At 38.0% G+C, this 26,550-nt stretch overlaps 3 pseudogenes; 1 reads left to right on the top strand and 2 right to left on the bottom strand.

The window, feature by feature from the left end:
• Window positions 1–4,901: 4,901 nt before the first annotated feature.
• LOC149164804 (histone-binding protein MSI1 pseudogene) lies at window positions 4,902–5,696 on the bottom strand (annotated as a pseudogene).
• A 403-nt stretch (window positions 5,697–6,099) lies between these two features.
• LOC149164803 (pre-mRNA-processing-splicing factor 8A pseudogene) lies at window positions 6,100–7,241 on the bottom strand (annotated as a pseudogene).
• A 3,214-nt stretch (window positions 7,242–10,455) lies between these two features.
• Window positions 10,456–14,919, top strand: LOC149164802 (expansin-A2-like; annotated as a pseudogene).
• Window positions 14,920–26,550: the final 11,631 nt, after the last annotated feature.

Raw genomic sequence — 26,550 nt, 5'->3', positions numbered from 1 at the left:
ACTCGAATGCAGTTCGATTCGGTACTCCTTTGTTTAAGAAATGAATAGCAAGAAACACAAGCTACCAACAAGACACGATCCCCAGTGGAGTCGCCAGTCTGTTGTGGGGGAAAGTATCCAACTCGGAATGACCCTAACCCACTCTAAGGGTGACAGTTCCTTAGCAACAGCTGAAAGCAAAGCTATCTAAAGTTTCTTCTTTATGACATGCAAGAGATAAAAGGGAGAGATCCACTTACCGATGTCTTGCGCAAATGGTCGATCCAATCTCCTTTGTTTGCCGCTTGCTCCCAGCTCCAAGTCTTTTCACGGGCCCAGCTACACGAGATCCTGCAAATAAGACAAGAAGAGGAAACTACAAGAAGCATGCATTCATAATCGATTCAAGGATTAGCATAAATCAAAAACGCAAGTAAGACAATTCACCATTGAAACACATGCGAATAGAAGAACCTCAAATGCTTTATTAATATATGGAAGTAAGGTTCAGGCGGTGATACAACCATGAGAGGTCCAATCCAGCATCACCTTCCCGACGGAGAGAAATCTCTTCTTCACCTCCCTCAAGCAATCACCCAATACTCTCAACTGCAAACCAACAGCGATTCTTTGCACTGAATTCCGCCCTCTAGATCCCATGGGATGAGATCCTTATATAGAGTTTTGGAGTGAAGATAAGTCAGCTTGATGTGTGACTTGTTGTCCTCTTCAACTCCAGTTGTTCTTCAGTTCTTCACTTGGAGTTTCTGTCTTCCACTTGGAGTTTTAGAAGCTCTTAACTCATCATTAGGCGAATCTTATGATCAAGTGTCTTTTTGGAAGCTTCCTGGGCACTGGCATATTGAGAAAAAGATTCCTCCACATGTCCAAGTACGCCCAACGCAGGTAGCCTTTGTTGCACCTGCTATGCAGCGCAGGTAGCCCTTGTTGCACTTGCTATGCAGCGCAGGTAGCCTTTGGAGCAGCTGCTTTGATCCAAAATTGACCTGTTTTTGAGTGTTTTTCAGTGGAGAACTGATTTGCAGTGTTGTGGTTTGCTGACCTTGTTCCTCTAAGGGTAAGAACAACATGTATAGGGACTTTGGATCCCTTAGATTATTGACATTTCATGCTCTATGCTGTAAGGCACAAAAATGTCTCTAACATGACCCCCTCTCCCAGTATAAGGAACGAGAATGTATACCATGATCCACGTGTATCAGTGCAGGCTCCCAGGTAATATTTGAGCACATTTGATGATGGTGATCCTCTTGAGCTGTCATTTTCCACACTAGTAGATGCAGATCTTGGATTGAATATTAAGGAGGATGAGGTGTAAGAGGATGGAGGAGAGAGTAGTGGAAAGGGTGTTGATTTTGATGATTCTAACATGGAATAGGACTAGTGATAATGATGATCTATGAGATTATCCCATATATGGTTCTAGTATATATTATCCTATTTTGTACTTATCATTAGCATTCCTACCTATAGTGTTTGTGACACTATATACATACACACATATATTATGATTACATATATATTAGATATTCTAATTTATTATGTGTTTGATAATCATTAGTGTAGTAACTACTTGTATCAACATTTTATAGACGTTGTGCTTTATTAAAATATTGGACATGTCTCTCTACCTTTCATTTTTGTATTTGAAATTTGAAATTTGATATATATAAAGTGTTAAAAGTGTATTTTTTTGGGTCAATGTATCCACTATTGGATACTCATGTCCATGTTTCCTCCATGTCCTATGTCATATTGTCACGTGAGTTACAATTCCATATTGTCACATGACTTACAATTCCAGAAATAATATGATCCCTTTATGAATCATACCATTCCCCTTGAACCATGCCCTTTACAGAGACACATGGGAAGATAACCTAGAATCCAAAATTCATACTTTCTCTTGGAAATTCGATATGAAGAATATTTCTACAAGATAACAAATTCCTTCCTTGTTTCAAAATACAATAGGATTCCTTCCATGTTCCAAAATTTGATAGGAGAGTCATCCTACTTCTACAAGAACATAAGTACAATTTTTTCATGTTTGTCATTTTCTTATACTTTTAAAATTTTAATTTCTAATTATTTCTTCTTCTACTACCTCTTGGTTTTCTCGTAGTCTCACCATGTTTTTTTTCCTCCTTAAAATATCATCTTGTCAACAATGCTTATGAACTAATAATTTATTTCGAAATATCTTTTGATATTTATTTCAGTGATTGTTGACAAATAACTTCATATATCATGATATGCTCCAATTAGTGCTACCACTTATGTCAAGAACACAATTACCACACAAAGTATGTAAAAAGAAAAGGAAGACAATGCATTCCTAAACATCCTTCACCTCATCTTTAATGGCCTTGAATTAATTTAAAAGTGTTTTGCAGTATTTGGGTGATTGGTCACCTTGTCACCATCCTTCATCTTTATGGAATATGATTTCTATCCCAGGAGTAACTAGGGTGGTAATATGAGGTACCGAATATTAGCCCCCCTATTTATAAAATAAAGCTTATTTGTTTCATTGTTCCTCATCACCATCACCATGAATTCAAACAATCTAAGGCTTATCAAGAAAAGGAACTTATCCCTTGCCTTGTTTCAATCATTCCACTTAATAATATTATGTTTCTTTCCATTATAATGAAATCCTTGCTCTCTCTCTCTCCCCCTCTCTCAGGCACACACACATACACACACATAATAAAGAAATAATACACACACAATAAAGAAATAATCCATTTTGAATTTGCAAATGTTTAAGTTGTTTCCATTAAATTTATTGATCACTAACTTTATAAATTCCATTTTCTACTACAAAAATAACCATAATTTCCATTGAAACTAAATTAATTACAAGATAGAAAGTTATATCTCCTTGGTTATGGGTAATACTACAAATTTATCAAAAAGAAGCAACAAGCTCTAAATACATGCATGATGAAAACATCTTCAAAACCTCATTTTACTTTAACATAAAGGTATATATATATATATATATATATATATATATATATATATATATATATATATATATATATATATATATATATATATATATATATAGATATATATCTATATATATATATATATATATATATATAGATATATATCTATATATATATATATATATATATATATATATATATATATATATATATATATATATATATATATATTACTTGATAGGAAATCCAATCCACTATACTGATAATGATGCAATGACAATTATTAACTAGTGTGGAGAGCCCAATAATGTGAGAAAATATTTTTCAACAAAAATATTAACAAGCAAAGAGATACTCATATTCATAAAAGTTCCAATATCGTATTAAATTTCAATTAGAACAATTTAGCTTATCATAGATGTGCCAAGATTTTCTTTTTATCTCAATAGAGTTAAGATAGTTTTACATTTTGGTATATGTGTTATAGTTTTGTAGTTTTTGAATTTCCAACTCAAATGAATTTCCAATCCACATTTGAGTTGGGTTTTCTTTAGCCATTGATATGGTTTTATTATTTTTTATTGGATGACATTCTAAATACAATAGGAAATAGGACATTCTAAATACAATAGGAAATAGGATTTGTAATTATGAATTAAAGAATCTAAATAATTTTTGTATGTAAAAGTTGTTGTACTTGTTATCTCAAAATCAGGCCCTGGAAGGCTACAAACTAGTAGGACTTCAAGTAACTGTTTCAGACCAATCTTTTAGCTAAGGCTTAGCCTCCTTAGCCTGAGAGGGCTCTCTCAAAGGGTTTAAGATTTGTGATTTTGATTGAGATGGCTAACTCTTTTATAAAACAAATAGGAATGAGGCTAGTAAAATCTAAATTAACAAGCAATCCATTGGGCTCATGGAGTCATATGTCATTTAGCGTCAACAGTGAATTGACTTTGCAATGAAATCAAGGCATTCAGACTTCAATATATTTAAAGTACAACAGACACAAAAGGGACAGTATATGAGTACATGAAAGAAATTAGAGCACAACATATGATTTCCAAGTAATCAAGTACCCATCAAATTGTAAACAACGTGAAAGACAACAAGAGGAATTCATACATTGAAGTCACTATGATTCTTGAGTAGCAAAAACCATTACTGTATTACCAAAAGAACAGAGTCTTTACATAAGCTTCACAACAGGGCTTTTTTACATAAACTTCCTACCTCTATTAAATTTCTGTTTCTCCTATATATAGACCTGATTGAGATTCCTTAAACATTAGGGGAACTCGAGAACTACATATAATGACACCTGTTTAACTTTTAACTGCTTATTAAATGTAACAAACTTCAACTAGACCTTCTAGATATCTAAATCAAGTAGGAATCTGATTTCATAACAGCTTTGGTCTACAATCATCCTCGTTCTTTGACATCTGGTTCCCTTCTTATTTTGGCTATGATGGATCTTCAAGGCTCCATGTTGATCTTCAATGTCACATATTTTACAATGCCCTGAAACATAGGAAACTACCCCTGTGTACCGGTCTTTAGTTTGCCTCAAAATGTTCGGATCCGACAAAGTATATCCTTTATCTTTTAATGACCCAAAAAGGAGCAAACTTCCACGTCTTTGATGTGTTGTCCACCGTTTTCATGCGTGAAAGCCAAAATTCTTGCAAACTGTTTTACATATCCTGAAGTGCGGTAAACATGCTCACTTTATGACAAAAATCTAAAGTTGGATTCAAATACATATTATCTCCACCTGTCTTGACCTGGTTGAATCTTAATAGCTTCAGCTGATGCCTTGCATACCTTGTAGACATTACCCTTTCAAAATTCCCACTCATATTCAAAAACCGGTTAATTGAAATTAGACTGTGTTGCTTCAGTAGTTTTGTAGTGCGCTACGAAACTGCTGAGCGTTAGTCTTCATCCAAACTCTGACTGTCTTGAGCTTTCTTTTCTCAACACCCACTCATTGAACGGATTAAAGGCCAAAGAGTTAACCTCACTCTGACGAGCTACAACTGATTGTTGAGGCTTGTTAGGTGCAGGTGTACGCATGTCCCATATGAGAAAAATGGCAATCATTTCCAACAGAGCCAAAATGGTATTCGTGCTTAAAATGCCATGAAACATTTTCAACTGCTCTCTCATGAACCTTAAATATTTGATTGGCCTCAAGCACTTTCTTTCCAAATGCAGCGTTTATATCCCACAAGCATATTTGTGCATCGTTTGAACCACTTAGTAGGTGACCTTCTTTGAGAGGACTCCATGTCAAACCATATCCTTCATTAGAATGACCTTTCAATATCAATTCAGGATTGCAAACCCTTTCTTGAGGAGCCTTTGATGAATGCTTGCTTTAATCAAACACATAAACATCTGAGCTCACTGTCTTCGTTGCAATGGCAAATGAATTCTATGGCATGTAGCGAGCCTTGTTAACTTCTCCTTCATGATTAATATTATGGGTTGTTTGTACTTTGGCTTCTGTGGATTCAAAACCTCCAATGATGTTATCTTCAGAGTTTTGCAGGGGAATCTGGACCTCTGCTATCATCAAATAATTGGGCTATTCTGAAGGTATGATGGAGCCATTCAACTGTCATTTTCTGCTGAATTGTCTTTTTCATCATCAATTAACGTTGACAAGTTATTTGACTGTTTCAGTGCTGCGGCATTACCTATAACCCAAAGTCCTCTGCGAGCTCTTGACATGGTTTTGGCTCGTCTACTTTAAACTTTGTATAAATAGACTTGTTGATCCTCGCACTACTTGACAAGTTTTTCATCACTAGAGTTATGTTTGTTAATGCATATGAGAACCTGAAATTTTGTATGGCTTGATGCACAAAATGTTCTCCTTGTATCCATTCAGGATTACTGGTTGATTCTTGTTCCTGAGTTTCTATTTACTGATTTTCATGAAAACGAAGAAACCTGTGTGGAAGTTGGTCTTGGCTTAAATGGACATTTTCATCAAGTATTTCATCACGAGAACCAAAGACACAACGATCTGGTGCAAGTGATTTCACTATCTTTTCCAAGTGGCATGTTTGAAGTATTTCTGGAGCTTCATAGGAAACATTCGAACTTGATTCATCAGCATTCACCCTGTCTCTTATATGCGCCACACAAGAAGCTTCACCAGGTTGGCATAAGTTGAGCTCAAACTCTGTTTCTTCGCGGGATAACCATGTGGATTTCTTCCAGTGTCTTTGTTGAGCTACCCCCATTCATAACCTGTTGGAGTAAGCTTATATGCAGTTAAGGAGCAGGAGCCGGGAGTGAAACTGCATGTAAGAATGATACATTTCTCTCCATCCCACTGCTTATTATTCTCCAAGATTCGAGCATGGCATGTTAAGTCCTTAGGTGATAATTGAGGAAGCTCGTTGGGTTGTGTATGCATCCATCCCAAAGGCTCTAAATCATTCAAAAATTTGTGCTCCGACAAATCCAAAGGCAAATGAACTTGCTGATGTGTTTCCCATTGTGGAGGCATAGCTATATAGCTAATTTTCTTCACCTGTGGATTGTCGGGAGGGCTTATACCGTAAATGTACCCCGAAATCTGAGTCCTAAGGTCAGCTATGCAAAAGAATTTTTTCAATATGTTCTTTGGCATAATGTATGTATAACCAGTTTCCTTGATATCATCAGAGTTAACATATATATGATTGACTCAAAGATAGAGATTTGTGGTAGATATTGCCATTACACACCAATCCGTTTTAGAACCAAAAGCGGCCTGCTCAAATGGACTAGTTGTGGTGACAATCAACTTATCACCGTGCACATTTGTAGTCCTCGTGGTAACTGCAGTGAGCTGGCTTGCTTCCTTTGCCTGCTTTTCAATTTCAGCAATCTGTTGCCTTTCTCTGCGAGGATTTTTCCCATCTCCAACTATCGCCTGCCCAATCCACCACAGATGCAGGTGAAAATGACCTTGAACTCGCCAGTATGCTCCTCTGGAACCTGTGCAATCTCTAGAAGCTGAACTCGGCCTTCATAAGAGATAAGTGTACCACCTTTTACATCCTGTGAGAGTAGTTCATCAAGCTTCTCACTGTTCAAAAGAGAAGGGAAAACATCTCCGTGACCAGGTGGCAAATTCATAATGGCATTCTCAATAAGATAAACCAGGTGGCACAGTTGATTCTCTTGAGACGTTGTATTCTGTTTTCCAGGCTTCATCAAAAGAACGGTTCTCCCATTTGTATAACTGTATCTTTTAATTGATGCCAGCGAGCAACTTTCCATTAAATACATGCAAATTGTAAACAGAACCCTTTGTCTCCTTCTCAGCAACAACTGCAACATGTGCCAGTACCAAGACACCTAACGACCTAAAACACAGCAGATTCTGATAAGTATGACAGCTGGGTGAGATTTGCTATGGATCAGCACAAAATCACCTAGACCAGGTTTCTGCGCTACGAAATCACCTGAAACATGTTGCGCTGCGAAAACACCTAAAACTGACTTATGCACTATGAAATATCCTAAAGAGATTTGTAGCACATAATAACCTTTGAACAAAGCTGACACATGGAAGTTGTGTGAATTATGAGACCAGTGGTGAATGAGGATGCATAATGGACTCCTAAGACTCAGACTCTAAGGCAAACAAAAACTCAAACCTAGACTAGCACCTAATTTTTACCATCAAACTAATGTGAGCAGTTTTGAAATTAGAATTCTTAAGTGATAACAGTACTTATATAGTGTTATATGAGCTATCATTGTTTTCATTTCTATGGTTATGTTTTTCAATTTTATTGATTAATAATATTTGGTGAATTTCACTATATTGTTATGCCCATTATAACATCTTTTTTATTCTATTTTATTTTTTTCTTCATTCCTTTTTCTAAATAAAAATATATTTTTCTACAAAAATTTAATGAATCATTGATAAATTTTGTAAACCTTATAAGTTAGATATTTTTGAAAGTATTAAATCAGGAAAATTTACAATTTCAATCAAGTTAGGTCGAAGACTTTTGTGATCCATAATTAAGAGAGATAGTCTTTCGGATTAATCACATCACAAGGATTGGGTCGACGTTTCTCAAATAATAAAATAATAATATAAGCAAGCAGTGAGCTAGTCAATATAATAACTGATTATAATAATATTAGGTAAAAGTTTGTTTTTCGTTGGTAGAAATATAATATATTTACCAAATTAAATAACTCAAATCTTATAAATTCATATAATAATGTCATATGACTATTATAAATTTATCTAATAATAATAGTTTGAAAATAATTAATCTTATAATTTTATATGATAATATGTTACTGAAGAACTAACATATTTGCTAAGTTAAATAACTAAAATCCGATAAACTATTACAAGTTTATATGATAGTAGTTTGAGAATAGTTAATTATAGAGTCTTATATAATAATATAATACTAATTTTATGAATTTATATAAAAATTTAAATGAAATTAATAATCAATAATATAATTATTTATTTATATCAAAATTTTTAATTATTTTTTTTAGATAACTATATATTAACAAACATTCAAAAAGGACTATAAGGGGGGAAAGCCATTAAATAAAATGAGGAAGATAACTAAAGCCAAGAAGGATAAGGGGGAGGAGAGGGAGGCAGAGTTAAGAGGCGAGAGCCGGAATCCAGCTTTTACTTAGCTTCCAACCATCATCCCTATTCAGGTTATTGGTATGCCTCTCAATCTCAATCGCTTCCTTGAGTTTCCTGTGGTGGAAATGACTAATTTTAGCAATGACTTTAGACTCTTCAATGCAGACATGGTACTTAGATTTCTCAGCATGTTCTGTAAAGGCTGACGTGCGGGAGCAAGACTTCTCTGGCTCCATTTGGATCTAGCAAACTAGATCTCAGTGTCCCTATGGAATGTGATTGACAGTAGTTCGGCAGCGAAGGCCCTCCGATTGGAAGAATCCTCCAAGAAAAAGCATTTCATTAAATTCGAAAGGCTATTGAATTATGGGAAACGCTCTTCCAGTTTTGTTTTTAGCTTGGATCTGCTTCAATCTGCTAGTGCAGTAAACAATGAACAGGTCTCTGCATTGAGGAATTGGGTTTGCACGCAAATTTCTTCAAAACCCGATTCTGCATCTTCCCCCTCTCCCCCAGGGTGTTCTCTCAAAATTGTTGGACGGTCTCCTTCTACTTCCCCTCTTCAGGTTTATGTTTCTGGTGCACTTGCTGAGTCCTCTTCACAAGTTGTCAAGTTGCTTCCTACCACTGACCCATCCTCCAGATCTCCTGCGGATTCATTTTTGGACTCGGTTTCAGCACCCGCTAGGTCCTCTCCGGTGGCTGTTGACATATCTCCTTCCAGATCTCCCAGGGATCCATTCACGGACTCGATTTCGGCACCTGCTCGGTCCTCTCTACTAGCTGTTGACATTTCTCTCTCATCTCCATCAGCGATACCACCCTCTGCAGCATTGTTGATGAACCTAGTGAATTCATTGTCCCCTCGGTCTAACCTCTTCCATTCCGTTCCCTCCCTCGATGATAACCCCTCATCTTCGCTCATACCTCCACCTTCCGTAATCACTGTCTAGTACTCTGACTATGTTGAGAGGTCCAAGTCCACTCTTCGCAACATCCCTCCCCCTCTCCACGCAGATACATGCTATTGAGTGATTTCTTCCACCACAGAATCCTCCTTCCCCCTCCCTCCAGCTCGCCCCCGGCATTGGTTATTGGTCTAGCTCTCTCCTCCTCCATCAATTCGAACTTAGCGGATTGCTCCTCCACCGTCCCATCCTTAATCATGTTGTCTCCCTCTCGGCCCTTTCATTTTAATAGACATAACACAAATAAACACAACATCTACTCTAATATCTCTGCTAAAAACAAGAATATTTCTAAGAACCTCGTTCATAATAACAATTTAATTTTTAGGGTTGATAGTAATAATACTAATTAATTAAATCACAATAACGATATTAATAACTCTTATCATAGCAATAAATATAATAATAATATTTATGACTATAATAATAATAGATGTAATAATAATTACAATAAAAATAGTTACAACAACACCAGCTATGATGATGATGATGATGATGATGATAATAATAGGGGTTTGAAGAATGTTATTAATCTATCAAGCAAGAATTTCTATCCCTCTGTCTTTAGTCTTCTCAACAAAGGTCTCCTATTACCGATAAAGACACGGCCAAATTAGTTGGCCTTTGCCTCACCTCCACTTTTTTTAGCTTTCAGGGTGAATTCTATGAACAAAATTGTGGTGTTGCGATGGGCTCCCCCCTCTCCCCTATTGTCACAAACTTGTTCATGGAAGATTTTGAAACCAGGGCCCTTGCTTCGACCAAATATTGTCCTAAAAAATGGAAGAGATTCGTTGATGACACTTGTGTCATCTAGCCTCATGGTCGAGAGAAACTAGATTTTTTTCTTGAGCACCTTAATTCCTAATCAGACTCCATCACGTTCATCATGGAGGTGGAGGAGAATGGTCGCCTTCCCTTTCTTGACATCCTGCTTTCTAGGAAGGATGATGGGTCCGTCTGTTACCAAGTTTTTCAAAAGAAGACTCACATGGAACAGTACCTCCATGCCGACTCTCAGCACTTCCCTGCTAAAAAATTTGGGGTTCTCAGCACTCTCGCTACCCGTGCCCTAAGAATCTCCGATGACGAGCATCTTGATCAAGAGAAATCTCATGTTCTTGAGGTTTTTTAAAATAACGGGTACAACCGATCCCATAGCCTTAAGGCTTTTCACAGAGCTAGCAAGGAACCGAAGGTTAAATATGCCCTCTCTGATCCTATCTCTAAGGTTCATCTCTCGTATATCCAAGGGACCACTGATAGGATTGCCCATATTCTTAAGAAAACTAATGTTTCTTCGTCCTTCAAGCCTCTCAATACCATTAAAAATTCTCTTAGGTCAGTCAAGGACCCTATTGACCCAATGAGCTCAAAAGGGGTCTACCTTGTTCCTTGCTCATGTGGTATCCCCTACATTGGAGAAACTTGGAGATCTATTAAGCAGAGGATCAGTGAACATGTGGCTGACCTCAGACATAATCGCTCCCGCATGTCAGCCCTTGCAAAACATGCTGAGAAATCTAAGCACCATGTCTGCATTGAAGAGTCTAAATTCATTGCTAAAATTGGTCATTTCCACCACAGGAAACTCAAGGAAGCGATTGAGATTGAGAGGCATACCAATAACCTGAATAGGGATGATGGCTGGAAGCTAAGTAAAAGCTAGATTCCAGCTCTCGCCTCTTAACTCTGCCTCCCTCTCCTCCCCCTTATTTTTCTTAGCTTTTGTTATCTTCCTCGTTTTATTTAATGACTTTCCCCCTTATAGTCCTTTTTGAATGTTTGTTAATATATAGTTATCTAAAAAAAATTAATAAAAAAAAAAATTCATATAAATAAATAATTATATTACTGATTATTAATTTCATTTGAATTTTTATATAGATTCATAATATTAGTATTATATTATTATATGATTTTCTATAATTAACTATTTTCAAACTACTATCATATAAACTTATAATAATTTATCAGATTTTAGTTATTTAACTTAGCAAATATGTTAGTTCTTTAGTAACATATTATTATATAAAATTTTAAAATTAATTATTTTCAAACTATTATTATTAGATAAATTTATAAGTCCTATGACATTATTATATGAATTTATAAGATTTGAGTTATTTAATTTGGTAAACATATTATATTTCTACCAACAAAAAACAAACTTTTACCTAATATTATTATAATCACTTATTATATTTTGACTAGGTCAGCCCTGCTTATATTATTATTTTATTATTTAATTAATAAGCTTTCACTCGTTCGAAAATAAGTAATTTATTTTTACATAATGGCTAACACTGTGGAATGATGCATCCCTGCTCTTTATTTTCTCAGATGGATCGATTTCTCACCTTGTCTTGAGGATGAACCACATTAGCCTTGTCTCGAGGATGAACCACATTAGTTTGTTCTAAACGTCGAATCCTTGCAATGTGATTAATCCGAAACACTGTCTCTCTTAATTTCAATCAATTTAATGGTGCATTTTATAGATTATAACATTTTCATAAAATGAATTAGAAAACAAATATAACATTAATCATTAAGGAATTTAGACTTCTGTGATCCATAATATTGTTTAGGTAATCTTCGGCAAAATCACATAATCAAACTTTTGTCGACCCGTTTCGAACCAACCAGTGACATTAATCATTATTCTAACATACATATATATAAAAGGTAGAAAAAAATTAAAAAAATACATAGTTATTTCATAAAAGTGAAAATTTCTATAATTTTTATTAATTCAATCTAAAATATAAAATATTTAATAATATATATATAATTAAATTATTTTTAAAAATATTAACTATTTAATTATTTAAAAAGTTATAAATAACCTAAACTAACACCTTTTCAAAATTGAATCATACTTTTATGAACTACTATAACAGTAATACACATAAAAACAAAACACATCTTTACTACAATGGTTACATTAATACACATAAAAATTAAACACAAACTTCATCAAAATTATTAAATAAACACAAATTTCATCACAATTTTTAAATTAATAATTTTATTGGTACATCCCCACAATCCACCATAATCCTAATCCTCCTCCAACATACAACTGTACCTGCTGCTCCCATATGTTCATTGCTCGTCTATTCTATACAGCCATTACGATGGCATTAATTAATACATCTGCTCACAGTCCACCATTATCCTAGTACTCGCTGCTACCTATGTTTGTTGCTCGTTAATACTATACATCCATTAACGATCGGATATTTTGGTTAGGTTTTTCATCCCCTGCTCTACATTTATTCAAAATTTTGATCGTTGCGAAATTCGTCCTCTCACGAGCACCAATTCATTTATCTATCTATGTTGGAGCAAATTTCACATCATATAGCTACTTTATGTCCTCGTCAAAAAACTTTCTCCCGCTTAGTACTCTCGCTTTATATTTCGACTTAGATGGGCTCTTTATCACCCCTGCTTTATCACCTCTTTATCACACGTTGAAATGACGTTTGAAACAATATACATTTCGGTAATGCTCGTCAAAATGTTCGATTATACCTCTAATCATTTATTTTCCTTTAAAACTAGAATAGTTGCGGGCACAGTTTTGTCATGTAACAGGGATAGTTTGGTCAAGCAGCCATTTCGTACTCGGTGAACAAATCTATCCAGTCATTATGACGTAGCTGCTTGTTTTTGCTTGTAAACAACACTTCAGCGTTGAGGACCGTTGAAACAGTTCACATATATGCTTTTGTATTTGCAAACACTGGCCGACACCGTTAGATAAGAAAATTCAAGCAATGATATGAATAAGCACATGAATTTTGTGATCAACGTACGTAAAACTAGCGTAAGATGAGAAGTATAAACCTTAATTGTCACCCACGGGCCACCGGCCTTTCCAGTAGTGTCGGTCATATTGTGGTCAGACTTTTGAAAATAAAAACCCCTAGTTCTAGTTCCAGTAGTGTCAGTCATATTTTGGTTAGACTTTTGAAAATAAGAAACCCTACTTCTCCTAGTGTCGGTCATATTGTGGTCAGACTTTTGAAAATAAGAACCCCTTGGTCATCGCAATATTCACCTGATTCTTGAATCCCGTGTGCAGATGTCACCGAAAGTTTGAACGTGCGGTGCATGTGCACTGTGCACCAAACGACTCTCCAACGGATATTAATATCTAGACAATATCCGCTCGTTACGGTCGGTGCCGACGTTAGCGGAAGAAATTTCGATAACTTATCAACCTCCCGATTCTTTATATCTGTTGGAGCTCACCAATCAGCCATCGACTCAGATGATCGGTTCTACTTTCCATTCTACTTAGTTCTAGGGTTAGATAAACATTAAGAGGAAACCTACCTATCTTTAAGTGAGCATCTGTTTCGTTGTGAAATGGCTCCCGTAATATTGGCCACAACCTTCGGTTTCTTGTGGATAGCTGGTACAGCCTATGCACTAGGTAGCGACTAGCAATCCGCACATGCTACGTTTTACGGTGGCAACGATGCGTCGGGGTGCATGGGCGTAGTACGTTCAATAATACTGGCTTCATTTTCAGCTTTAGATAATTATTTCATACCATATGTTAGTTAAGCAAATCGACTGTGAAATTAATTGGACAGGCGGTGCGTGCGGATACATATAGCCAAGGCTATGGAACAAATGCTGCAGCTCTGAGCACGACGCTTCTCAACAATGGAGCTACCTGTGGAGCCTGCTACGAAATGAAATGCAACCACCACTACGACCCTCAGTGGTGCCTACCAAGCACTGTGACAGTTACTGCGACTAACCTCTGTCCCCCTAACAATGCTCTTCCCAACGACAATGGAGGATGGTGCAATCCACCTCTCCAACACTTCGACATGGCTCAACCTGCTTTTCAACAGATCGCCATATACAGAAGTGGCATTATTCCAATCATATTCAGAAGGTAATTAATTGCTACCCTAATTAGTCTGATAACACTATAATGCTATTCTTCAACCTGAAGTTTTATTTCCAATTGGACTTTAATTAGGATGAAATCCTTAGCTGCAAGGTTAATATATATGCGTGCAGGGTGCCATGCGTGAGGAAGGGAGGAGTTCGATTCACGATCAATGGGCACTCCTACTTCAATTTGGTACTCATTACCAATGTAGGAGGTGCAGGGGATGTGGAGGCGGTTTCCATCAAAGGCTCCAACACTAGTTGGAAAGCAATGTCCCGAAACTGGGGACAGAATGGGAAGAGCAACTCCTATTTAAATGGGCAGAGTCTGTCCTTCCAGGTCACCACCAGCAACGGGACAACTATCACTTCCCATAACATTGCTCCTGCAAATTGGCAATTTGGCCAGACGTTCGAAGGACTGCAATTTTAAGCCATTCTAGTATGTATCAAGGCTAACTTGTGTAAGAGTAACGCTGAAGCGAAGAAGCGGAGGTGATCCGACAATATCACCCGCTTTTAAGTTGTTATTACCCCGAGAGTACTTCAGGAGGCTAGTATTCATAATGTTGAATAGGATACGCAAATTAGCCCCCGATTCTGATTGTTGCTGTAGCATAGAATTGATGTATGCATCGCGTATAGAGCTGTACTGCCAACTTGGGGTGGCGATATTTTGTATTAGTACCATATTTCTCCTCAATCGCATAATTGGGAGTCTCGATAGCTTCATTTTAATCGCTTATGACTGACGGTAGAGATTCTTATGACTTTTACAATTGCGTAATCTGAAATTGGTTCTGCTAGCCATCTTCTTTCGGCTTGATAAATTGAAGTAACCAGAGTTACGTCAGGACATAAATTCGGAACGATTTAAGCATGTTCCCATCTTCTTTCGGCTTGATAAATTGAAGTAACCAGAGTTACGTCAGGACATAAATTCGGAACGATTTAAGCATGTTCCGCTGAGGGATGTATGGAGTAAAGTAGTATGTGTGTGTATTTTTTTAAATGTTTTGAATAGATGAAATTTACCATTATGAGATTATAACTGTTTCAACTGAATCTAAACTAAACTTCCGCCGAATATGAAACAGAAAACGGGGAACTTAGATTTCGCATTGATCTTTAGCTAATTTTATAAATTACATTTTATTTTTTATTTTTTTCATAATAGTTACACATATATACTATATAAATTATTAATTTAGACATATCTAGATTACAATTATAATTCATAGGAAACAACAACATCTAGACTGATTCTTCTTTATTCATAATAACAACTACACATGACATGGAAGCATTACCTGGAACATTCTGCCTTAAGGTTTACATGTAACATACATTACAATTCATAGGAAACAACAACATCTAGACTGATTCTTCTTTATTCATAATAACAACTACACATGACATGGAAGCATTGCGTGGAACATTCTCCCTTAATGTTTACATGTAACATACATTACAACAATAAATGATTCTCTGTCACATTTCTCTGATAGAGTCATCAATAGCTCTCATATCCATTTTGAAATCTCACTCTCTTTTCTTCACCACACTTTTGAGCTTCCCACTTGATCCATTTAAGACATAAATGCTTCAAACCATCCTTGTTAGTAGTCTTGATACTAAAGCTTCTTATGGAATTGCCACCATCTCTTGACTATATGGTCTTCTGTTATAGATAACATTCTGGGTACAAAAAACATTGACAATTCTACAACTTGACCTTCTATAAAATAAATTATACTTCTAAAAAACAGATCACACCCACTTGACCTTATTAAAAACTACTTATAACTAATAAACGTCACATTAATCTATTCAATAATTAGTATGTTAGGAGATACCAATATTTTCTGACCTAACCTATCCTATCCATTTGTCAATTTTCATACACAATGTTCACACTCATATTTTGATTCTATCATTCCTCCATCTAGTTCATCCCATTAATCTATTTAAAGTGAAGCCTTCATAAATATACTTTATTATTGCATGCGTTACACAACCATGATCTTCTGCACATGAAGAGGACTTTACCACTTTCCATCCAACAGAAGCACTTCCCACTTCCCAATCGGAACATAAAATTGGCCAATCTTATAAATAGATCAGATCTGCATCCTCTGGCCATGGTGTAAGGCAGAAGCTACGCCACACAGATTCTTTAGCACTATATGATACACGTGTCGGAATTGCAGACTGTGGTTTAGAGTTATTGGTGATGGCACACATGTGTCAAGATACCCGAACGAGGACAAGAATAGGCTTTCCACAGATCACACCGATTTTTTCGGGACATACGCTTCGTGGATGGATTGCAGGGTTGAAGTCACCCATGGCAGTGATGGTGATGATGCTTCACGTTCTCAAGGCAGGTAGGAGGTGTTTGCGCATATCAAACCGTGCCTGGAAGCTTGGATTTCATTCAGATCTTATCAAACTGTCCGTATCTTAAGCTTCAACTACAACGCATGAGATTTGTTGCATTGTTGTTTGTATTGTTGGGGAATATGAAAGGAAATGGAAAGCATCATCCCAAATTCCACCACCGTGCGATGAAATATGGAGACATTTCAACCGTTCTCATTTACTCACCACTTCAATTTCAACATGGAAACAAATCTACTCACCAAGGAACAAAAAATTTTACTAACACAACCACTAGATAATACATTTTATTAAACTAATCTATATACACAGAAGTATTATAGCTAAATTCGTATGATCTCAATGATTCTAGTGAGAGAATCAAGTCTGAACCAGCTTTAATACTATATTAAAAATTAAGATTAAAAAACCATGTCACACTCAAATCACGCTTCAAACTATATCAAAAATTAAAATTAAAAAACCATGTCACACACAAATCACGCTTCAATCTCTTTATTGATTATAATAATTATAATAGATAGGATATAAATCACTAACTTCAACACATCTAAATCAATACTACACCTTATACATAAAATCAACTAACATCTAAAATAACTCCTCGTAATTCAACTGCACATGAATGCGAAAACCCAACATCCCTCTAGGCATTCGAGATTTCAAATTTCAAAAATAAAGTTTTTAAATTTATTAATAAATATGATATGGGGATCGGTATTTAATCAAAATTAATATTATTCATGGGCTTTTAAAAGATGGATATGAATATATTGACACCTTGTCTTTAAACTTATTATTTTCTCTTTTATAATATTTTAAATTTAAAATCTAAACATTTCAATGATTTGATTTCAGTGTCATAACTAGGTCACTACTTCCTATAACCAGATTTTGCCGATGTGGGCTAGTGGTAAAATGTAGCTGAACATTTCAGTTTGTGGACGTTTCGGTTTACATGCAGCTTGAACGTTTATTTCATTGGCAATTCAACTTCGCTACATAACCACATTCGATTTCATCTTTTATTTGACGAGATTTCTTTGACTAAGTTCGATTTCAATTCAATTTCTCACGAGAATTCACTGACATTATAATATGGAGGTTGAGGAATTGCTCAGATGGTTAAAAGTGGCTAGAATCTTGGTAAAATAATTTCAAAAAATCTTGTAGAGGTAGTGTTTCAATCATGTTTTTGATGGTGGAAATAAATTCAACACCATCAAAAACTTTTAGGATACCTAAAATTATGAATTTTCACATCTTTTACTTGTTAGAATTAATGGAAAATAGGTTATTCTTGTTACGTAGTTATGCATTCTACTTTTCTTAGTCATTCAATTTCTATTATTCAGGGATATGATTTGTTGTCCCTAACAAATTGTATCTATTTATTATTGGAGATTAATGTGAAGCTTGTGTGACATTTTGCTTGTAGGAGCTCCTGGTGATCCACACTTGTGAGCTCCTCTTGTGTTGGTTTTTCATTTCATATCTTCCCTGTGCAACTCTTGACATGGTATCATAGCTGCAGGACTGTTAATCCTGTAAACTGAGTGAGGGCGCGACTGTAGCGGAGTCGTCGTGAAATTTGAGTGGACAAGTGCGACGACCGCACTATAAAACTAAGCACAATTTCGTTTTGGAAACTCGGTGCGAGCTTTGGCTGGAGGGTCGAGACTCCGACATGTATTGTCGTGACTAGCTTCACGACTTCCCTGTGGATAAAAGCACCGACTATGTGAAAGCCTGCGTGGAGGCATTCGAAGGTTGAGTGCTGGGAGCTGCGTGTTTTTTCTTCTCAACAAAAACACTGCGTTTGAGTTGGTTGGTGCTCTGCCATTTGCGCAGAGGAAGTGTGTTGACTGAGAGAACCTCGGTGGTCGTGGTAGCATCGAATGATTCAGCCTGTGAACTGGTGGAAAGAAACTAGAAGTTTGGTGTTGTAGCATGAGGGATTCCTGGTAAATGTAAGGTGACTGTGTGGTTCTTTGTTTGTTGGCTGTGAAAAATTGCCATTGTGGCTGCAAGAGTGTGAGGATTCAAACCTACATGGGAGGTTGCACCTGCGTCAAGAAGGAGGTCAGATTGATAAGCAGAGCTGCAGGGAGAGTTCTTTTTTTTTTTTTGTGCGTGGTGGCTATGCAATTCTACTTCTGGCTTGGAGAAGTCGTAGTCTGAAGGCGATCCGTGAGGTGGTTGCTGATCCACAAGTGGTAGTCAGCATAGCGCCATGATTGAGGCCTTCCTATGACAATTGCTGGAGTGGAGTGAAGATCTACTGTTGAATTTTTCAGAAGGAAAGATCGCTAAGGTGACAAAAACCACAGAGAGGAGTGTTGTTGTGCCAGAGTGGATCGTTGAATGTGGAATGTTGCTCAGATTACAGGAGAGCATTATCCATTCATTGCTGCCGTTTTTTCAATAATTGAATTTTTTTAATTAAAAAAGGGGAGTTTCTTTAATTAAAAGAAATGGCACTGCATTATTTTTAAAGGAATTATTATCTGATACTAAGGGGGCATTTTTTTTCTTTTCAAGAATATGAGGAATTTGGGGTTAGCATTTTTTTTTTGTAAAGGAGATCTGGGGTTTGTTTACATTATTGAAGTTTTTTATTCAATATGAATAACCAAATATCTAAATATTATCTCAATGAGATTAATAAGCTTGATGGTTCCAATTACACTAATTGGAAGTTTAAGCTCTCGACTCTACTTGAGGGACAAAATGCCTATGGCATTGCCACCAGTGATGAGGTCAAGCCGACCACTACGACTTGTAGATCGAATACAATGATTCAGGATTGAGAGAAAAGGGAGATGAAGGCGAAGGTTCTCCTCAAGTTATCAGTCAAACATTGCATCATCCCTCACATTCGGGATTGCAAAACAGCGAATGACATATGGATGATTCTAAAAGAGATGTACGAGATGAAGAACACCAGTCAAACCTTGTACCTCAGGAAGAAGATTCTCTCCATCAAGATGGAGGAGAATGAGTATGTTTCTTCATTCATGTCTCGGATAAAGGAGTTTAAATATAAACTAACTGATATCGATCAGACCGTGGCGAATGATGATTTGGTGACGATTACTATGAACGGCATGACGGATGACTATCAGATGTTTATAACAGGATTGAATGCAAGAAAAAATAATCCAGGCTTTGAAGAGCTCATTGGGATCTTGCTACAAGAAGAAGAAAGGAGGTTGTCTCTGAAACCTCACTCTCAAACCTCAAAATCCAGATCTTGCATTGATGACAAAGTTCAAGCCAAAGGGGAAAGCAGTGGCTGATCACAGGAAGGGTAGCGTATCACAAAAAAGGACACCACAAGGTATGACCTCGCATAAACATGACTCTGCTCCTAAATGCTTTTATTGTGGTAAGACAGGCCATATTGCTAAATTTTTCCATAAGAAAAAGGTAGATGGGGAGAGGTACAAGCAGAGAAGACATGCAGGTCATTTGGCTGATACAGATCAGAATCAGGGTGTGAGATTATTTATGGGTAAGACTGTACTAGCCACTGAGGAGGATGAATTAGATATTTGGTTCGTAGATTCTGGAGCCTCCTCACATATGACAGGTAAAAAGCAATGGTTCAAATCTTTTGGAGAATCCAACACTGGAGTAAAAATATACCTTGGAGATAATGGAGGGTACCAGATCAAGGGACATGGTGATGTCCTTGTCACTCTGCCTGATGGAAAGATTAGGAATATATCTAATGTGTGGTATTTTCCTGGTAATAAGAAGAACCTGATTTCTGTATCAACAATTACAGATCAACATCTCAAGGTAGAAAACTTTAAATCTCATTGTATTATTAAAGACTTGTTGGACCAGATGAAGCCTATTGCTACAGGTATTCATATAGGAGGACTCTACAAAGTGGATGTGAGGAGTACACCACAACAAGCATTGATGTCATTGGATAAGTCTGCTGAAATTTTTTGGCATCTACGACCTGGGCACATCAATTTCAGTGACCTTCTTCTTTTGCAGAACAAAGGCATGGTAGATGGTCTTCCTGTTTTGAAAAAATTGCATATTGATTGTGAAGCATGTGCATTCGGTAAACAACATAGAGATGAATTTCCTATTGTTAAAGATAGGAAACAGAGGGATACACTCGAACTTGTACACACTGATTTATGTGGCCCTATGCAGACAAGATCGTTAGGTGGGGCCTACTATTTTCTAGCCTTTGTTGATGATTGTACAAGATTCATATGGGTGTATTTTCTTAGATAGAAGAGTCATGCCTTTGAGTATTTCAACTAGTTCAGGAACATGATTGAGAAGTAGACAGGAAAGTTCATCAGGATTCTTCAATCAGATCAAGGCGGAGAATTCAAGAAAGGGGATTTCAACAAATACTGTAAAGAGCATGGGATACAACAGCAATTTACAACACCTTACACTCCTCAATAGAATGGAGTAGCTGGGAGGAAAAACAGAACACTGGTGGAGTTTGCTCGCAGTATCTTGAAAGGTAAGAATCTATGTAATGGCTTTTGGATAGAAGCTGTCAATACTGCAGTATATTTGAACAATAGGAGTTTCACTAAAAGTATTGATTATAAAACTCCTTTTGAAGTGTTGTTTGGATTCAACCCTGCAGTAAGTCACCTTAGAGTATTTGGTTGTAAAGCTTTTGCGCATGTTCCCAAAGAAAACAGGAAGAAGTTAGATTCAAAAGCCATTAAATGTACCTTCATTGGATACTACAGTGAGTATAAGGCTTATAACTTGTTTGATCATTCTATTCACAAGGTGTTTGCTAGTAGAGCCGTAGTATTCCATGAACAAGTTAATGATGAAAATCCTATTCAAGGTAATGAAGAATTGCATGTACCATTACTTTCAGAAGAGGATGTTGAAACATGGATCAGTCAACAACAGTAGTAGCAACAACAACAACAACAACAACAAGATAAAAAGGAGAAAATTGAGTTCAGTCCACAAAGAGAAGAACAAAGCAGAATAGTTAACAGTGCACCACTCAGGAGATTTAGTAGGCTGAAACAGTTACCATCTCGGTATAGTGATTGTGCGCTCATGACTGGTATGTTAAACATTGCATAACCTTGTAATTTTTATGAAGAAAATAAGAGGTATGAATGGAAGGAAGCAATGAAGGAGGAATATGAATATATTATTAAGAATAATCAAGGAAAATTTTAGGGGCTAATATTCGCACATGGGCTAATTTTCTATACTTTTTCCAAAAAAACGATTCGCTAATTTCCATTTTTTTTGTAAAAATGATTGGCCCAAATTTTATAGAATGAAATTATATTACCCTAAAAATCGCCAAAAAATTATATATAGACTATATATATTTCATATTATGGACTAGTGGGATTCGCCAAGGTTTCTAAACTTCAAGATAAATTTCCATGCTTAAAATTTTCCCTGAGAATAATACTTTGGATCTAGTAAAGCTTCCTCATGATAAACAACCCATAGGTTGCAAATGGTTATTTAAGTTGAAATTTAAATCAGATGGGTCTATTGATAAGCATAAAGAAAGGTTGGTTGCAAAGGGGTATTCCCAGAAATAATGTATTGATTTTGAGGAAACATTTTCCTCTATTGCAAAATTAAATACCATTAGATTGATTATTGCTTTAGCCACTAAGCATCATTGGAAAATACATCAATTAGTTGTTAAATTGATCCGGATATAAACAGGAATGCAACAAATTACAGAGATAACCATATACACAAAGATGCAGTGGAAATAATACTTCATTTCATTAATAGAAAATACTGAAATATGCTTACAACCAGAAATGGAAATAAACTAGCTAGGGCGATGGTAGCTTATCTCTGAGAAGAGATGTGATGGCTACATGCCTCTGAACTGTCTTACAATGAGGCTCGAAGGCCTATTTATTGTTGAGAAACAGTGGAAAAACCCTTAACATTCCAAAACCTAACCCTAGAAGATGAAATGCCAAACTATGGGCCCCGTTTGGGGTAAGTTGGTACATCAACTTCCCGGGGTCGTAACTTTGGCATACGATCTCCGTTTGACGCGTACAATAGCTCGTTAGAAATATCTATCCGAGCACTATCATTGTTGGAACGAGCAACAACGATCCCATGTTGCCCCCGGATTCCCCAAAAAACGTCGTTTAGGGCCTCAAAACGGCTTCGGAAGTTCAGGACCCGAAAAACTGCTAAAAATAGTAAGTTGTGCTACAATTAAGGAAACTGAAAATGCTGAGAAGAACAATGGTGGGGGTCCAGGTGGACTTGGCAGGTGGCCACCAATATCCACCTGGATCATTCCTCCCCCCTTAGGAAGCAATGGTCCCCATTGCGTTGAGCTCCTCCATGAGATGAGGAAACTTTTGCTGGACTTGTTCCCTGGTGAGCCACTTGCCCTGCTGAAGGAGTTGGCCTGCTTTGACAAATCGATACAGTTGGATATTCTGTTGGTGAGTGTTCCTGATCTGTGTGTCCATGATCCGATCAGTTGCAGCTTGTTCCATGCAATCTGGATTTAATTCTGTGGGTTTGAGCTGTTCTGCAATGTCGGATGTGTCTAGCAATGGTGGAAAGTATGGCCGAAGGCGGTCCACATTGAACACTGGGTGCACGCCAAGGAATGGGGGAATGTTGAGCTCAAATGCATTGTCTCCCATAGCCTTAGTAATGGTGTAAGGACCATATCGGAGTGGTCTCAATTTCCGATAGGCTCCAGTAAGGCGTTCCTTTTGCAAATGCAACCAGACTTTGTCGCCCACCTGAAACTTGTGTGGCACCCGATGTTGATCATGTCGTTGCTTGTACTTGGCATTTGATTTCTCAAGAATGTCATGGACCTGCTGGCGAATGTGTTGGATGCGCTCAATGAAGCTGGTGGCCTTATCTGTTTCGGACTGGACATGAGCTGAATTCATGTGAGTAGCTGCAAGTGGCATGGCCACATCAATGGGGCATAGTGGCTGGAATCCCAAACCCACCTGAAAAGGGCTATGGCCAGTGGAGCTGTGAAGAGCTCGGTTGTAGCTGTGCTGAACATAGGGGAGGCTCTCATCCCATGTGCGTGGATGCTTTGAGTTATACATGCGCAGAATGTGCACAATCATCCTATTGACAACCTCTGTCTGGCCATCAGTTTGAGGATGGAAGGTTGTGGACTTCGTGAGTTTGGTGTCCAGCATTGACCAGAGACTGGACCAAAATGTGCTGAGAAACTGACTGTCCCGATCTGAGATGATAGACTGTGGGATCCCAAAGTGCACCCACACTCGTTCAAAGAAGAGTTTAGCAGTGGCTTCTGCTGTGATATTCTTCTTGCAGGCCACCATAATGGCCATCTTCGAGAACCTGTCGACGACCACAAAAACACAGTCATTTCCATGCTTAGTGGAAGGAAGGCCTGACATGTAATCCATGGAGATGGATTCCCAAGGTCGACTAGGGGTAGGAAATGGGGTATAGAGGCCGTGCTTCTTAATGGTCGGTTTGGCAATGGCACAGGCAGTACATGATCTGATGTACTTTCCAACATCCTGTCGAAGATTCAGCCAATAGAAATAATTTTGCAGAACTGCCACTGTTTTCTCGACCCCGAAATGCCCAGCAGCCCGACTGTAGTGTGCTTCCCAAATCATCTTGGCACGCTCGCTTGAAGGAACACAAAGGTGACCCAGGTGGCATAATAGGGCATCCTGGAGGTGAAAATCTGGAACATGCCGACCCTCCAAGAGTGTCTGGTATGTGTGGCCGAATTCTGGGTCGCTTTTGTAGAGAAGTGGCCAATCAGAAGTCTCGTGCCCACAAGAGTTGAGCACGGTGGTTAACGCCATGATCGGTGGTCGACTGAGGCAATCTGCAACATTATTGGTGCTGCCCTTCTTATACTTGATATTCAAGTGGAACTGTTGCAGGTATGTAGACCACTTCTGATGGCGATCATTCTGCAATTTCCCTTGGGTCTGTATGAACTGCAGGGGTCGGTGGTCTGTGTGGATGACCGTTTCCTTCCCCAAAATGTAATGCTTCCATTGTCGGCAGGCCTGTACAATGGAATACATCTCTTTATCATAAGTGGGGTACTTCCGGACTGTGTCTGAAAGTGTTTCACTGTGATATGCCACTGGATGTCCATGTTGAGTAAGGACTGCCCCAATAGCATAGTCAGAGGCATCTGTCTCGACCTCGAAATGGTTGTTGTAAATCTGGTAACGCGAGCACTGGTGCCATGCAGAGGCGATCCTTCAACTCCATGAATGCCTTCTGTTGAGATTCAGACCAAAAGAATTTTGCTTTCGCCCCTCCCTTGGTGACTTGACTCAAGGGCCAAGAAATATGAGAAAACCCCAACACAAACCTGCGGTAGAAGTTGGCAAGACCGAGAAAGCTGCGGAGCTCTGTTAGAGTGGTTGGAGAGGGCCAATCCCGAATGACTTGGATCTTGGCTGGATCGACATGCACCCCCTGTTCATCAATGATGTATCCCAGATACTGAACCTGGGTCATGCCAAAAGTGCATTTCTCCAAATTGGCACATAGCTTGTGTTGCCATAGTGTTTGGAGAACCTGTCGGATGTGGTGGAGGTGCTCTTCCCAACTCTGGCTAAAGATCAGAATGTCATCCAAGTATACTACTACAAAGGAGTTGGTGAATGGCCGCAAGATGTCATCCATTAGCCTCATGAAGGTTGCAGGAGCATTCGTCAATCCAAAAGGCATAACCAACCATTCGAAGAGGCCCTCCTTGGATTTGAAGGCAGTCTTCCACACATCAGAGGGTTCGATTGGTACCTGGTGATATCCTGACTTCAGATCGATCTTGCTGAAATATTTCACCCCCTTTAGTTGGTCTAGGAGGTCATCAATCCGCGGGATCGGGTACCTATTACGGACAGTGATCTTGTTCAGCGCCCGATAGTCATTACAGAGTCTCCATGTCCCATCCTTCTTCTGTACCAACACGATCGGGCTCCCACAGGGCGATGAACTCGGACGAATGTGACCTTTCTGCAGGAGCTCCTGAATCTGCCTCTTGATTTCATCGTTCTCCAGAACGGAGCGCCGATAAATTGGTCCATTGGGTAGCGGCGCACCTGGGGTCAGATCGATGGAGTGCTTGATTTGACAGTGTAGAGGAACCCCTGCCGAGGAGGTGAAGATGTCCTCGTACTCCTCCACAACCTTGTCCATTTGTAGTTGTCATGCAGAGGGACCCCGTCTGGAGGCCGCGACCACTGTCTTCTTCTTTCCTTGAGGGCGTATCATCAGGAAAACAAATTTCCTGGTTTTGGAAATGATCTTACTGCATTGTTTTGCAGTAATCAAAGAGATGGCGGTAGGTGGTGCTACCTCTGGTATCCTGTACAACTTATTTCCCAATGTAATAATAACAGCATGGGGCCTTGATTCATACACAGCATGTCGCTTCCACAAGTATGGTTGTCCTAGTAATACATCACAAACTTCAAGGGGAGCAATGTCACACAATACCTCATCCGTGAAGGGCTTGATGTTGTATGGAAGGCGACACTGCTGGCTCACACGAAGATCTCGTCCTTGGTGAAGCCACCCAATGGTGTATGGTTGTGGATGTGCTGTGGTCGGTAAGCCCAACCGCTTCACGACCTCTACCGAAATGAGGTTCTTTTGACTCCCGCTATCAACA

The sequence above is a fragment of the Pinus tabuliformis genome, chromosome 5_1 (genome assembly GCF_031772625.1).
Source record: "Pinus tabuliformis cultivar Carrire ecotype Pingquan chromosome 5_1, CPIR1, whole genome shotgun sequence".
Classification (NCBI taxonomy): domain Eukaryota; kingdom Viridiplantae; phylum Streptophyta; class Pinopsida; order Pinales; family Pinaceae; genus Pinus; species Pinus tabuliformis.
Note: the sequence above shows the minus strand (reverse complement) of the source record. Positions and strands in the feature narration are given on the sequence as shown.